This window comes from Danio rerio, chromosome 14 (assembly GCF_052040795.2).
Source record: "Danio rerio strain M-AB ecotype USA chromosome 14, GRCz13ab, whole genome shotgun sequence".
Taxonomy (NCBI): Eukaryota; Metazoa; Chordata; class Actinopteri; order Cypriniformes; family Danionidae; genus Danio; species Danio rerio.
The window spans coordinates 48,497,561-48,509,988 of NC_141034.1; the positions used below are offsets into that span (position 1 = coordinate 48,497,561).

The following is a 12,428-nucleotide window of genomic DNA, read 5'->3' on the forward strand; positions in this document are numbered from 1 at the left end:
TTGAGGCAATACATATGGTCAGATGTCTCCTCGCTGTCCAGAAGCTTCTCAAGTCAGCGAATACCACAATATGTTCATCCATGTCAGAGTCAGATGAATTTGTAGATGAAGCACATTAATCTGCTTGTTATTTTTTAAGCATTGTAAGATGAATAGCTTCTGTCGTTTATCTCATTTGCAGATCCTGCTGTGAATTCTGCTGTTGCAGCGGTCTTCCGCGAGCGAAAAATATAAGAAATCATCCCACGCGTTGGCATCTGTATTCGGAAGGCCTGACAGGTAAGATGCATTTTAATTGTACGGAGGTTTTGTAGATGGGTGAAAGTCAGGAGTCGGCATTATAGATGGCCTGGTGGTGGTGATGTGAGAGAACTTTCAGGCCTCTCCACGGAGCTGGTTATTTTTATGCTTGCATACATTTTACTTTTATGCCTTGCACACACACAAATGATTCATTTTCACATCATTGTTGCAATTTTTTTGTCCTAAGGTAGTAATATGTATCTGATGGTATTATTGCTGACTACAGCTCTTTGCATGCTGAAGTTTTGGTGTATTTTGGTATGTGTATTTTTTTCTTTTCATATTTGTATTCTAAAAAAAAGTTTGACATGAACAAACCTTGCACATTGAGTTCAATCCAAGGTTATAATAGTTTTGGATTTTTCTTTAGTCTTAGTTTTCTTTTCGTTTTGACTTTTCATTTTCAAATGCAGTTAGTTTTCATTTTTAGAGGCAGATTTACTAGTTTTTATTAGTTTCTATGTTTTAAAAGTGCTTAGTTTTAGCTTAGTTTTTATTAGTTTCAGTGTTAGTTTTAGTTTTTTTTTTTTTTTTTAAATAAGGATATTGGTTAGGTGCCAGATTCAAAATCATCTGAATAAATATTGTGCAATTAAAACTCAACCAAAGATACATGAGCACACAAGACCACTTTCATCTTTCCATCCTCAAGTACAGATGCAACAGCCCACAACATAGCAGGTCTAAGTATAATATGTGTGCAAGGGTGCTGCTTCTGTTGTCAACTATATTAAAATCCTGTCATGTGAGATTGACACATTGTGATATTGAGGCTGAAATGATATATTATGCAGCTCTAGATTATTAAAGATTAAAAGATAAAGATATTATAAAGTTTTATTTAAAAAAAATATTATTTCTAAAATGATGGCAATGTTATTTTACATTTGATCGTACTTGTCTGTACCTAAATACCGTTAGACTCCCCTGCAAACCATAAAGCTCTGTTTATTAATTAATTAATTAGTTAATTAATTAATTTATTTTGGCTTGTAATTTATTATAATTTATGCATAGACTTGATCATCCCAGTCATCTAAATGAATGCAATCTTTTCAAATAAAACTGTTCAAATCATCTGGTGAAATTTGATTCATATCACAATATATATCATGTCAAAACAAAAAATCACAATGTCAGAGTTTTTTAATATCGTGCAACCCTAGTATGGACACACACACTTGTACGGTGACGCTGAAGTGTCAAATCACCTCAAAAAAGAGCTTTTTAGAGATGCAAAAATCTATAAAAAAAAATAAATCAAGGATAAACCAATCAGAGTTTCATGACAAATGAAATTTTCGGTGGCTGTATGTAAAGTGAATGGCACAACAAAGAATCAAATGTATTTTTAACATATGAAAATCTTGTACAACATTTTCATATTCAGTGTGCAAAGACCTTAATGTTTAAGTTGTTATAATTTTGTTGTAAAAAAAAAATAAAGATAATTATAATGAAAAAATATAATTGATGAATTATAAAACAATAACAACAATAATTGATCACTGCATTGATTGTAGATGATATTGTGCATATTACTATTACTGATACTATTATATAGGAGTATTGATGTTTTTTTTTATTATTTTGCCAGAATGGGCCCGCAGAAAAAAATAAAATAAAAATAAATATATATATATATATATATATATATATATATATATATATATATATATATATATATATATATATATATATATATATATATATATATATATATATATATATATATATATATATAGTACTGTTGTAAGTGTACTGTTATAATCATATTAAAGAAGCACTCTAGATTGTGGCACATGTTTGTTTTCTGCTAATAAAAACTGAATTCTAGAGCAAGCGTAACAACAGAGCTGGAACTAAATGCCTTTCCCTAACCTTCTTCATATAAAGTCTTGTTTCTCCTCTGTTCTCCTTCCTCCTGATCCGCTGTGTCAGTATGACATTTTCTCCCCAAAGGGCACATGAGAGATGAAATTACTCGGAGGTGTCAAACACGTCATCTCCACATGTTTAAATGCCCAGTTTCAAATGCCAACATCCGCTAGTGGAACTCGGCGCATGCACGCTCCGGCTGCTTACGGTTCCTGTCACGTTTTAGATTTGTAGTTCAGCGAGGGACGTGCTGCAAAAATTACTTCTTCATGTGATTGTGAACGAGGCGGTAGTAAATAAGTTACAAGGGTTTGTTTTTCCTTTCCATACATCACCAGCTGTTTGATCTCATTAGGAATTGCAAACATTTTTGTTTTGTAATACAAGTTTTCTAAAGTGTTTTAAATATGCAAATGAGGCATTATTTTATTAAGTATACACTCATTTGCATATATTACTAGCACACAAACATGAACGCTGAAAGAAGTCTTCTTTAAAATTATTGATTCATTTTAATGACATGTTTGAGGCAAAAGTTTTTACAACCCAAAACTTTTTTTATCATTATAAAATTTTGAAAACACTGCAAACACATTGAGAATTGCACACATTTTACTATTACAATTGTTTTGAATATGCACATGAGGTATTTTTGCTATTAAGTATACACTAATTTGCATATATTGCTAGCAAATTCTTCAATTATTTTTTAAAACACAAAAGGAAAAAATTATTACAAACCTTACGTTTTTTATCACTCCACAGTTCTGTAAACACTGCAAACAGTGTTTTGAAGTGTTTTTAATATGCAAATGATGCATTATTTTAATAATTATACACTCGTTTGCATATATTGCTAGCACTCAGATCTGAATGCTGGATGAAGTAATGTTCAAAGATTTGTATGACACATTAGAGGCAAACCTGAAACATTTTTTTTTTTTATATATAACTCTATAGGTTTAAAACACTGCAAACAGCCAGATTTTTTTTTGTCATAGTTTTTGAAGTATAAAATGTTGTAATTAAGTGTTATGTATGATTGTATATCTAGATGTACGAACTTTCAGAATACAGATATGAATAAAAGTGTGATGTTTAGTGTAGGTGATGCTGAAGTAGAGATTTGCACAAACACAAACGTTTGTTTTTGAGAAAATGGCCTTTACAATGTGAATATGTAAACAATTAAAATATGTAGACTCACACTGATAAAGTATGACAAAAGAAACACTCAAAAGTGTATTTTAATTTTTTTTTTATTTGCAAATATAAACATTGAACTTTATTCTTTGCAAACAAAACACTTCATGAAAATCCAAAAATCACAAAATCCAAATAAAACTGTGCTTTACAGATAATGTGTGACAAACAAAACACTTAAAAGTGTATTTTAGATTTTTATTTGCAATTAAACATGCAAAACATTGAACGTTACAAAAGAAAAAACAATTAAAAGCCTGAAAGCACAAAATTGAAATTCAACTGTGCTTCATAATGAATGACAAAAGAAACACTCAAAAGTGCATTTGAGATGTTTTATTTGCAATAAAAACATTTAACTTTACAGTTTTCTTTACAAAAAAAAGAAGAAGAAAAAACACACACTTGGGCTCTATTTTGATGATCAAGGCGCAAAGTCCAAAGTGCAGGGCACAAAAGCAATAAGGGTATGTCCGAATCCACTTTTACTGTTTTAACGATGGAAAAATCCCTTTGCGCCATGGCGCATGGTCTAACACGGTTGAGCTTGTTCTCTTAATGAGTTATGGGGGTGTTTTAAAACCAATCAGAGTCTCATCTTATATTCCCTTTAAGAGTCATTCGCGCCATATCACATTTGCTATTTACATAGTGGACATTGTAAGTGGAAAAACTGAGCAATTTACTTTTGAGAAAACAGTTAAACAGAGCATCTGCAGCATGAGAATGAGCCTCCTCATTCGTAACTTTCGCTTTCTGTCTCGTGGATAAGGACATTGTTGTATGCAAAGACATCCATTAGCCTACAAAATAGTTTGGCTTGTTAAGCGCAAAGATTTGTTTCAAAACTATTTCTAAATTGAGTTCTATATTCCAGAAAACAAATAAATAAACAACTATTTCCAAATACCAATGCTCTGCCCTATATGGTCTAAAACTTGACAGGTGGGCAAATTTTAGCTTGCTTTTAATGAAACAAATATAAAAATGCATATAATAAATAATACTACTACTAATAATAACATTATACGAAAGAAAATTGTCATGAATAAACAGACAACAGTCATTTGCATTAAAAACATTTAGCTTTACATTTTTCTTTACAAAAAAGACACTTTATGAAAAGCCAAAAATCACAAAATCCAAATTTGAGCTGCTTTTGCCTGTAGTGTCTTACCTTAAGGAGAGGAAAACTCATTACCTCGAGGCAAACTAAAATAAGGCATTTAGTCGCTGCTCTCTCTCTCTCTCTCTCTCTCATATTTTTAGCATTCGATCTCTTGATAAGCCTGTGTGCTCTCATCTGTTTCATCCTTTCATTTGTTTCCTAATGCAGTAGATGTAGAGAGCTCTCACGCTCCTCTCTCTCAGGCTCATCAGAGGAGTGCTGGCACTCTCAATTTTACCTCCTAATTTAGCCGTGCTACAATTACGCACAGGTCTGAACGTGCTCCTTTTAATGGATTATAAAAAGTTCATATTTTTGTATGGGGTGTTGTAACAAACAAACTGACATGCATGCAAGGTCAAAAAACACAATGCAATAATTTATGCATTAATTAGGTAACACTTTGGTTTAAGTAACAATTTATGCTATTAACTACTGCGTTATTACCTGCCTATAATTGAGTTTTTTTTAAAGTATAATTTTATTCTATATCCCTAATCCTACCCAATACCTAAACACAACTACTGCATTATAACTATAACAAGCAGCTAGTTAGTTGTTTATTGAGCTAATCATCTTAGTTGTAACCTAAAGGTCTCTTGAAGTGCTTTAAAATGTGCATTTTTATTAAATTTTATTAAATTTTATTGACGTAATCTCAACTGAAAAAATAAGAGGGGGTGGGGTGTAGAGTAGCTCCTCCCCTTTTTAAAAAGCAGCCAATAGCATTTTGTTTTTATGACAGCTCTGCCAGTGAAGGTGGTTGAGCTCACGGGCATCAAATGGAAAGCAAAGGAGAAGTGTCTTGAAGAGTTGGGCATGTCAGATACTGGAGAGCATTTGATTGGTCAAGATTTGAAAGAAACTGAAGTGTGAGGTGATGTGAAAAAAAATAAAAATAAAAAAAACGCTGCTCCATTTAGATGGAAGTGACAAACTGCAAACTTTACACGTTTATATTTGTTTATAACAGCTATACGCAAATGTTGTTACTGTTTTGGAGCACACCAACATGTATATGTCCCTAAAACTAACAGACTGAAACTAACATCTACATTTTATTTATTTTAATTTCTCCCACATCTCCCATCTATCTATCTATCTATCTATCTATCTATCTATCTATCTATCTATCTATCTATCTATCTATCTATCTATCTATCTATCTATCTATCTATCTATCTATCTATCTATCTATCTATCTATCTATCTATCTATCTATCTATCATCGGTCTGTCTGTCTGTCTGTCTGTCCGTTTAAAGTTTAAACTGCAATAAATTACTTCCTTCATTCATTTTCTTGTTGACTTAGTCCCTTTATTAATTCGGGGTCGCCACAGCGGAATGAACCGCCAACTTATCCAGCACGTTTTTATGCAGCGGATGCCCTTCCAGCCGCAACCCATCTCTGGGAAACATATACGCACACACTCATACACACTCATACACAATTTAGCATACCCAATTGACCTGGAGCACCTGGAGGAAACCTACGTGAACGCAGGTAAAACATGCAAACTCCACAAATAAATGCCAACTAACCCAGCCAAGGCTTAAACCCGTGACCTTCTTGCTGTGAGGCGACAGCACTACCTACTGCGTCACTGCGTCGCCCTAATTACTTTTTGAATTCAATTCAAACTGATGCACAACTTTAAAAGTCATATATTTTTGTCAGTAATGCTATACCAACCTTTAAAAACAAGGTTAGGAACAGTTACTGTACATGTTTCTTTTTTTTTCATTTAGCACATTACTCTCCCTGCCAATTCCCTCTCTTAATTTTTCATTTAAAACAAAAAAAAAACAACAACAAAAAACTTTTTAACAGATGTTGAAGCCCAAAATAATTGGCCTTGTGCTGTATTTGCATGACACATTGTCACTTATTTTTTTTTCTCCCACCAATCGCATCTATTTTTCGCCCACGCATTCACAGCAGCGGCTAAGGAATATTTGAGAGCAATATTACACCCTGTATGTTTTAATAGATTCAATATAGAGGCATGATTAAGTCATTAAAGACACATCTGCCATCCTAATTTCTTTTTAATTTGCAGAGGACTCGGCTGCATTCTGTGCTAGCTGATCTGATGGTTTAATTAAGTCATGTTCGTAAGAGTGATTACAGAATGAGAGCGGAAAGGCCCGTGTCCCAGAAAATGCATTCGCTCTGTGAACTCTTTCAGATTGACCGCTTCCACCTGAAAGCTACTTTTACACTTGAGATGACGCAGCAAACGCCAGCAACCCCATTCAGCACCGGTCCCGCAATCAGAACGCTTGTGTCGGGGTAGCGGAACGTGTTTCGGCCGTGATTACTCACCCTGTGTGGTGTGATGGCTCATATTTGTGCTGATTTTTGCGCTTTTCATGGTGCACGGGTTTTTGAATGGTTTTCATCTAGAATGGAAATCATCATGCCGTTCATCATATCACTGTATAATTGATAAAGAGCAGATTCAGTGCTCTTCACTACTAGAGCTGGGTGATATTGCAAAATATCACAATATAATGTTTCATATCATTCGATATCAATAATTATTGAACATTTGTTATGAATACATTAAGGATGATTATGATTTGTTTTTATTTAACCACTTTATTTTAATTTACCAACATTACTAAGGAAAATAGTTTAAATAGTCAGAAACAAAAATATTTAAACTAAATATCTGATCTCTTTATAATATAAAGAGACTCTTAAACTTGAACAAGAAAATGTTACAAAATGTGTGCAACTAAGGTAGATCAACATCTGAATAATAATAATAATAATAATAATAATAATAATAATAATAATAATAATAATACAGCAAACATCAAACTCTATTAACAAAACAAATTATGTTAATCAAATCTGAGCTTTCAGGTAAAGGAACCAGCCATCATTATTTAAACACATACTGAACATTAAAAACTGTGAAGTTGGATGACTTCATTATCATTATGTTAAAACCTCTGTCAGTTGGAGTGCTACTGGCTATATGATGCACAGGAAAAGGAACCAAAAAGCCAATCTAGGGACAACACTATTTTTATTTACAATCTCCTCACTGCTTCTCATTTTCGCATGTGTTGTTAATCTGACCTGAAGTGGCAAGCGTCTCTCTTAACTAAGCAACCATCAATCATTTTCTCAGAGGATGACAGGTTTATGGAGCAAAGTAAAAAGCCCTGCACTGTTTGGGTGTGCTGTGTTTGTCTGAGGTAATTGGCGTTATTATTAAAATGTGTTTATTCTGTAAAAATGTCAAGCAGATTGGGGAGTTATACTAATATGAATCATGGTGCGCTTGCAAATTCGGAAAAGTTGTGATGTTTTCAAATAGGTGTGGCTGGAAAATGTGCGTGAGTCATATGTGGGCCGCTTGCACAACATGTGCGCATCGCATGCCTCCATTGGAAATGTCAAACTTACACCCTAAGCTTATTGGCATTGCTTCCAACGCGCGCACTCAGCAGCTGCATTTTAATAAAACTTTAGTGCTTTATATCAAAGCTTCACACCCGATTTTGTTTTTAGCCATTTTGACAATGGTGTTCCATCAATAAATATCGATACGATTTTATCGGCCAGCCCTATTTACTACACTGGAAAAAAAAACTACGCTGTCCATTTACAGTATTACTGGCAATTTTGGTTCCCAGTAATAGTGGAAAATTTACAAGTGCACTGTAAATTTACAGTTACAATTGTGCTGTGGTTTTACAGCATTGTTGTATTTGAAGAGTTTAGTGCCATCTAAAATGTTCTCTTTAAAACTGTAGTTCATGGCAATGAGTAGTTTTTTTCATTCCCTTTAAAGTAAAATAAAGGACATAATTAAAAGAGGCTGGGAAAGATGCTAATTTTATACAGATATTTCAGGAGGCACTTTGCATCTGAATTTTCATTTGTTAATTTACAGTGCGCTTGTAAATTTTGCCAGTAATACTGTCAAAATTGCCAGTAATACTGTCAAAAATGACAGAATTACTTTAAAATGTACAAGCGCATTATAAATTATTCATTATTATTGTGCTATAAAACTACAACACAATTGTAATTGTTAATTTACAGTGCTCGTCTACATTTTACAGTATAACTGGCAACCAAAATTGCCAGTTGTCACAATTTCAACTACACAAACACCACATTAAAGAACTGCAACTCACAGCATACATCTCGCACACAGCGGTTCCTGTTTTGCACTGCTTGCAAACACACACAGCTGAAGCTATACATGGACTGATTCAAGGACTATATAAACAGCACACATACATATTTGGGCTGAGTCTTGCTTAGCTGTATTGTGAGCATTACCAAACATTTTTTTCTTGCCTTGCCATGTTTGACCCTTGCTTTGCTGCTTTATTTATGTGGTTTGACAACTGAGCTGACCATTCATAAGATAATTATCTTTAATAGACCTGCCTGTGGATCCCTAACATTGACGACCAGCGTCCTCACATGACACCAGTGAATTTTACAGCAATTTTTACATTGTAATATTAATAACACCTTTGGTAAATGAATATGGTAAATTAAGCAGTGAAGTGAAGAGAAATGTGGAAATATGCAGTATTGTTGAGTATTGCAATAAAGCAATTTCTTACAATATAATATTTCTTTAGAACAGGGGTTCATGATTTCGGTCCTCAGGGTTTGGTATCCTGTAGATTTTAGCTCCAACTTCAATCAGACATACTTGGCCTGGCTAATCAAGCTCTTACTAGGCTTTCTAGAAACATCCTTGCAGGTGCGTTAAGGCAAGTTGGAGCTAAAATCTGCAGGACACCGGCCCTCCAGGATGGAGTTTAGCTACATAATTCCCCAGAAATGAAGACGGAGGTACATAATCACATTGAGCCATTGTTGCATAAATTCTACCAAAAAACTAAAGCTGAAAATTAGCACTTTATGAGTGCCTAATGGCTTATTTAATGTTTTTTATATAGCAAGAATCATACATATAACATATATAAAAGGGACTTTTATACTGTACACCCTAAGTGTGTTAATAACTGTACAAAATAAACAGGATAGTCCTTAATATAAAATATATCACTCACATATATTGATTTTTAATAAAACTGTGGTTTGCAGTTGTTCATTTTATAATTATAGCTATGCTTTTGTTAATAGTTTGAACAAAAGTCCACAAACTAAAACATATAAAGACATTAGTTTTTAGTTTTGTCCAAGGCTGCCAATATCAGTGAAGGACACTGTATTTGTGCGTCAAAACGTGACACCTGCACTGGTCCCTGAAAGTGGTAAAGTGGAAAATCAGTGATGAGACTCCAGCAGCTTCTTACCTGTGAAATCAAGGCCTTGACTAGTAGACAGCTAGACAGGCGGCTTGGCGAAACCAGCAACTGATGGCTAGATTGAAGAATGTTGTCCTTCAGATCTGAATAGATGTTTCTGTAGGGCAAAATAGAGCAAAGGAAAGGAAGCTGAAATCTCATTCAGTCTCAGGAGCTCTTTGAAAACCATCTTAACTTCACAGCACAATGAAAAAAAAAAGAAATTCTCTGTCACAAAAGGCAGCCTAGCAGCGCTGGCTCTAGCCTACCTGATGTGAAGGTTATTTGAAGGAATGATTAGCGCTCGCTGACTGCTGAATGAAAGTGTGACGGTGTGTGCTCTTATAACTTACCATACCACTGCTTTTCTATAATATTCCTTGAGTTGAGTCTCAGCGGTGCTTAGTTTCATGTTGGTTTCATGTTATGTGATCTTGGATAAAAAAAAGAGCTTAAAACACTGGAGAGTGTAGTGTGGTATTTTTTTTTTCTCTCTATCAAATCAATTCAATTCAATTCAATTCAATTCAATTCAATTCAATTCAATTCAATTCAATTCAATTCAAGGATTGCCAAAGCACTGCAGATTACATAAACAATGAATACAATTGAAAAGTGATTATACAATACATATACACACACGATTCTGTAGATGTAAAATAAAGGTTATAATGAGTCGGCTTTTATTGTTATTCTCAAAAATAAGGTAAAACAGCAACAATAATATTAGGTCTATTTGTGTAGGTCTACTGTTGGTTAAAATGCTCAATTTTGGTTAGACTTGGAACGGTTGAATTTGTCCTTGTCGTTAATGCCAATAAAGTGATTGCATCAAAATACAAAAAAATCATAATTCTGAAGCTGAATTATTATGCTTGAAAATTATGCTTGACATTAAATTCATTTCTGAACTCATTTCTTACTGAGATTTTTTTTGTCTTGTTTCTAGTCCAAATATCTAAAAGTTCTTAAATCAAGAAGCGAAACATATTGTCTTGTTTTAAGAAATAATATGCCAAAATGAAATGAGTTTTTTCCTCAAATCAAGCTAAATAATCTGCCAATGGGGCAAAATAATCTTATCACAAATCAAAAAACAAGAATATTTTGCTATTTTGTTAGAAGATGTCGTATACAATTTGTACAATAAAATCTTTGCAAAATCTATGGAATATCCCTATAAGACATGAAAAATGCATGTGTTTATGTCACAAGGATGAGGTGTAAATGGATCCAAATGCAAGTAAAAGTTTATTAGCTGAATTGCACGCTACAATAAACAAGGAACAAAGGCTGATGGCAACTCTGGTAGCATGGGACACAAGCTAACTCACATATCCGGGAGGACAGCAGAACGAGACCTGAAACACAGGAACAAACATGAACGACTGAATGCCGAAAGGTGAAAAACAGAGTTCTTAAGTAGGTCTCAATAATAGTTTGTAGGTGGCCCTTCAGATTAGTCAGCTGACAGGAGCACACGCTATCAAGGAAAGGTAAAAAAAAAAAAAAAGGCAGAACACGTATATATGAACCATGACAGTTTATTCATCTGGCATTATTATTATAATCAATTGTAGAAGTAAATAATAAAATTAAGCAAAAACTTTTTTTTAAATAGATTTTTATTTTCATTTATTAATATTTAAAGCCAAACTAAACACATTCATTCATTCATTCATTTTCTTGTCAGCTTAGTCCCTTTGCCACAGCAGAATGAACCGCCTTCCAGCCGCAACCCATCTCTGGGAACATCCACACACATATTAACGCACACACTCATACACTACGGACAATTTAGGCTACCCAATTCATCTGTACCGCATGTCTTTGGTCTGTGGGGGAAACCAGAGCACCCGGAGGAAACCCACGCGAACGCAGGGAGAACATGCAAACTTCACACAGAAACACCAACTGAGCCGAGGCTCAAACCAGCGACCCAGCGATCTTCTTGCTGTGATGCGACAGCACTACCTACTGTGCCACTGCTTCGCCAAACCAAACACAAACAATATAAAATGCACAGTGCAATGTTGACATTCAATAATTCATCAATTTTCCTTCGGCTTAGTCCCTTTATTCATTAGGGGTCACCACAGCAGAATGAACCGCCAATTTATCCAGCATATTTTTAGACAGCAGATGCCCTTCCAGCTGCCACCCATTACTCAGAAACACCCATACACTCTCACATTCACACACACACACTGTGGCCAATTAAGTTTATTTAATTCATCTATAACGCATGTGTTTGGACTCTGTGGGACACTCAGAGGAAATCCACGTGAAGAACATGCAAACTCCACACGGAAATGTCAACTTGACCAGCTGGGGCTCAAACTAGCCACCTTCTTGTTGTGGGATGACAGTGCTAACCATTGAGCCACAGTGCAACGTTCACATATCACTGAAAATATTTACTTCTATCTATTTCTAAATCTGGACTGTCCAAAAGCACAGTGTAACCTAAAAACATGATGTTGAACCGAAAACCTCCATTTTTTAGTAAAGAAAGTTGTTTGAAGTGACGCAGGCTTCACAGTGAGAAAACAGCTACATATTTTCAGATTTCAGCACTCTGGAC

At 34.4% G+C, this 12,428-nt stretch overlaps 1 protein-coding gene across 9 annotated transcripts in view; it reads left to right on the forward strand.

Annotated features, from left to right (window-relative positions):
- Positions 1–12,428, forward strand: part of si:ch211-170a17.1 — an 830,126-nt gene that overhangs the window by 444,059 nt on the left and 373,639 nt on the right. For 7 of the 9 annotated variants that reach the window (XR_015507870.1, XR_015507872.1, XR_015507873.1 and 4 more), the window contains one exon: positions 182–279. The gene's annotated coding sequence lies outside the window, so the exon portion shown is untranslated. Of the gene's footprint in view, positions 1–181; positions 280–8,963; positions 9,088–12,428 lie in introns of those variants that run through there. The other 2 variants (XR_015507871.1, XR_015507875.1) reach the window with 1 other exon arrangement.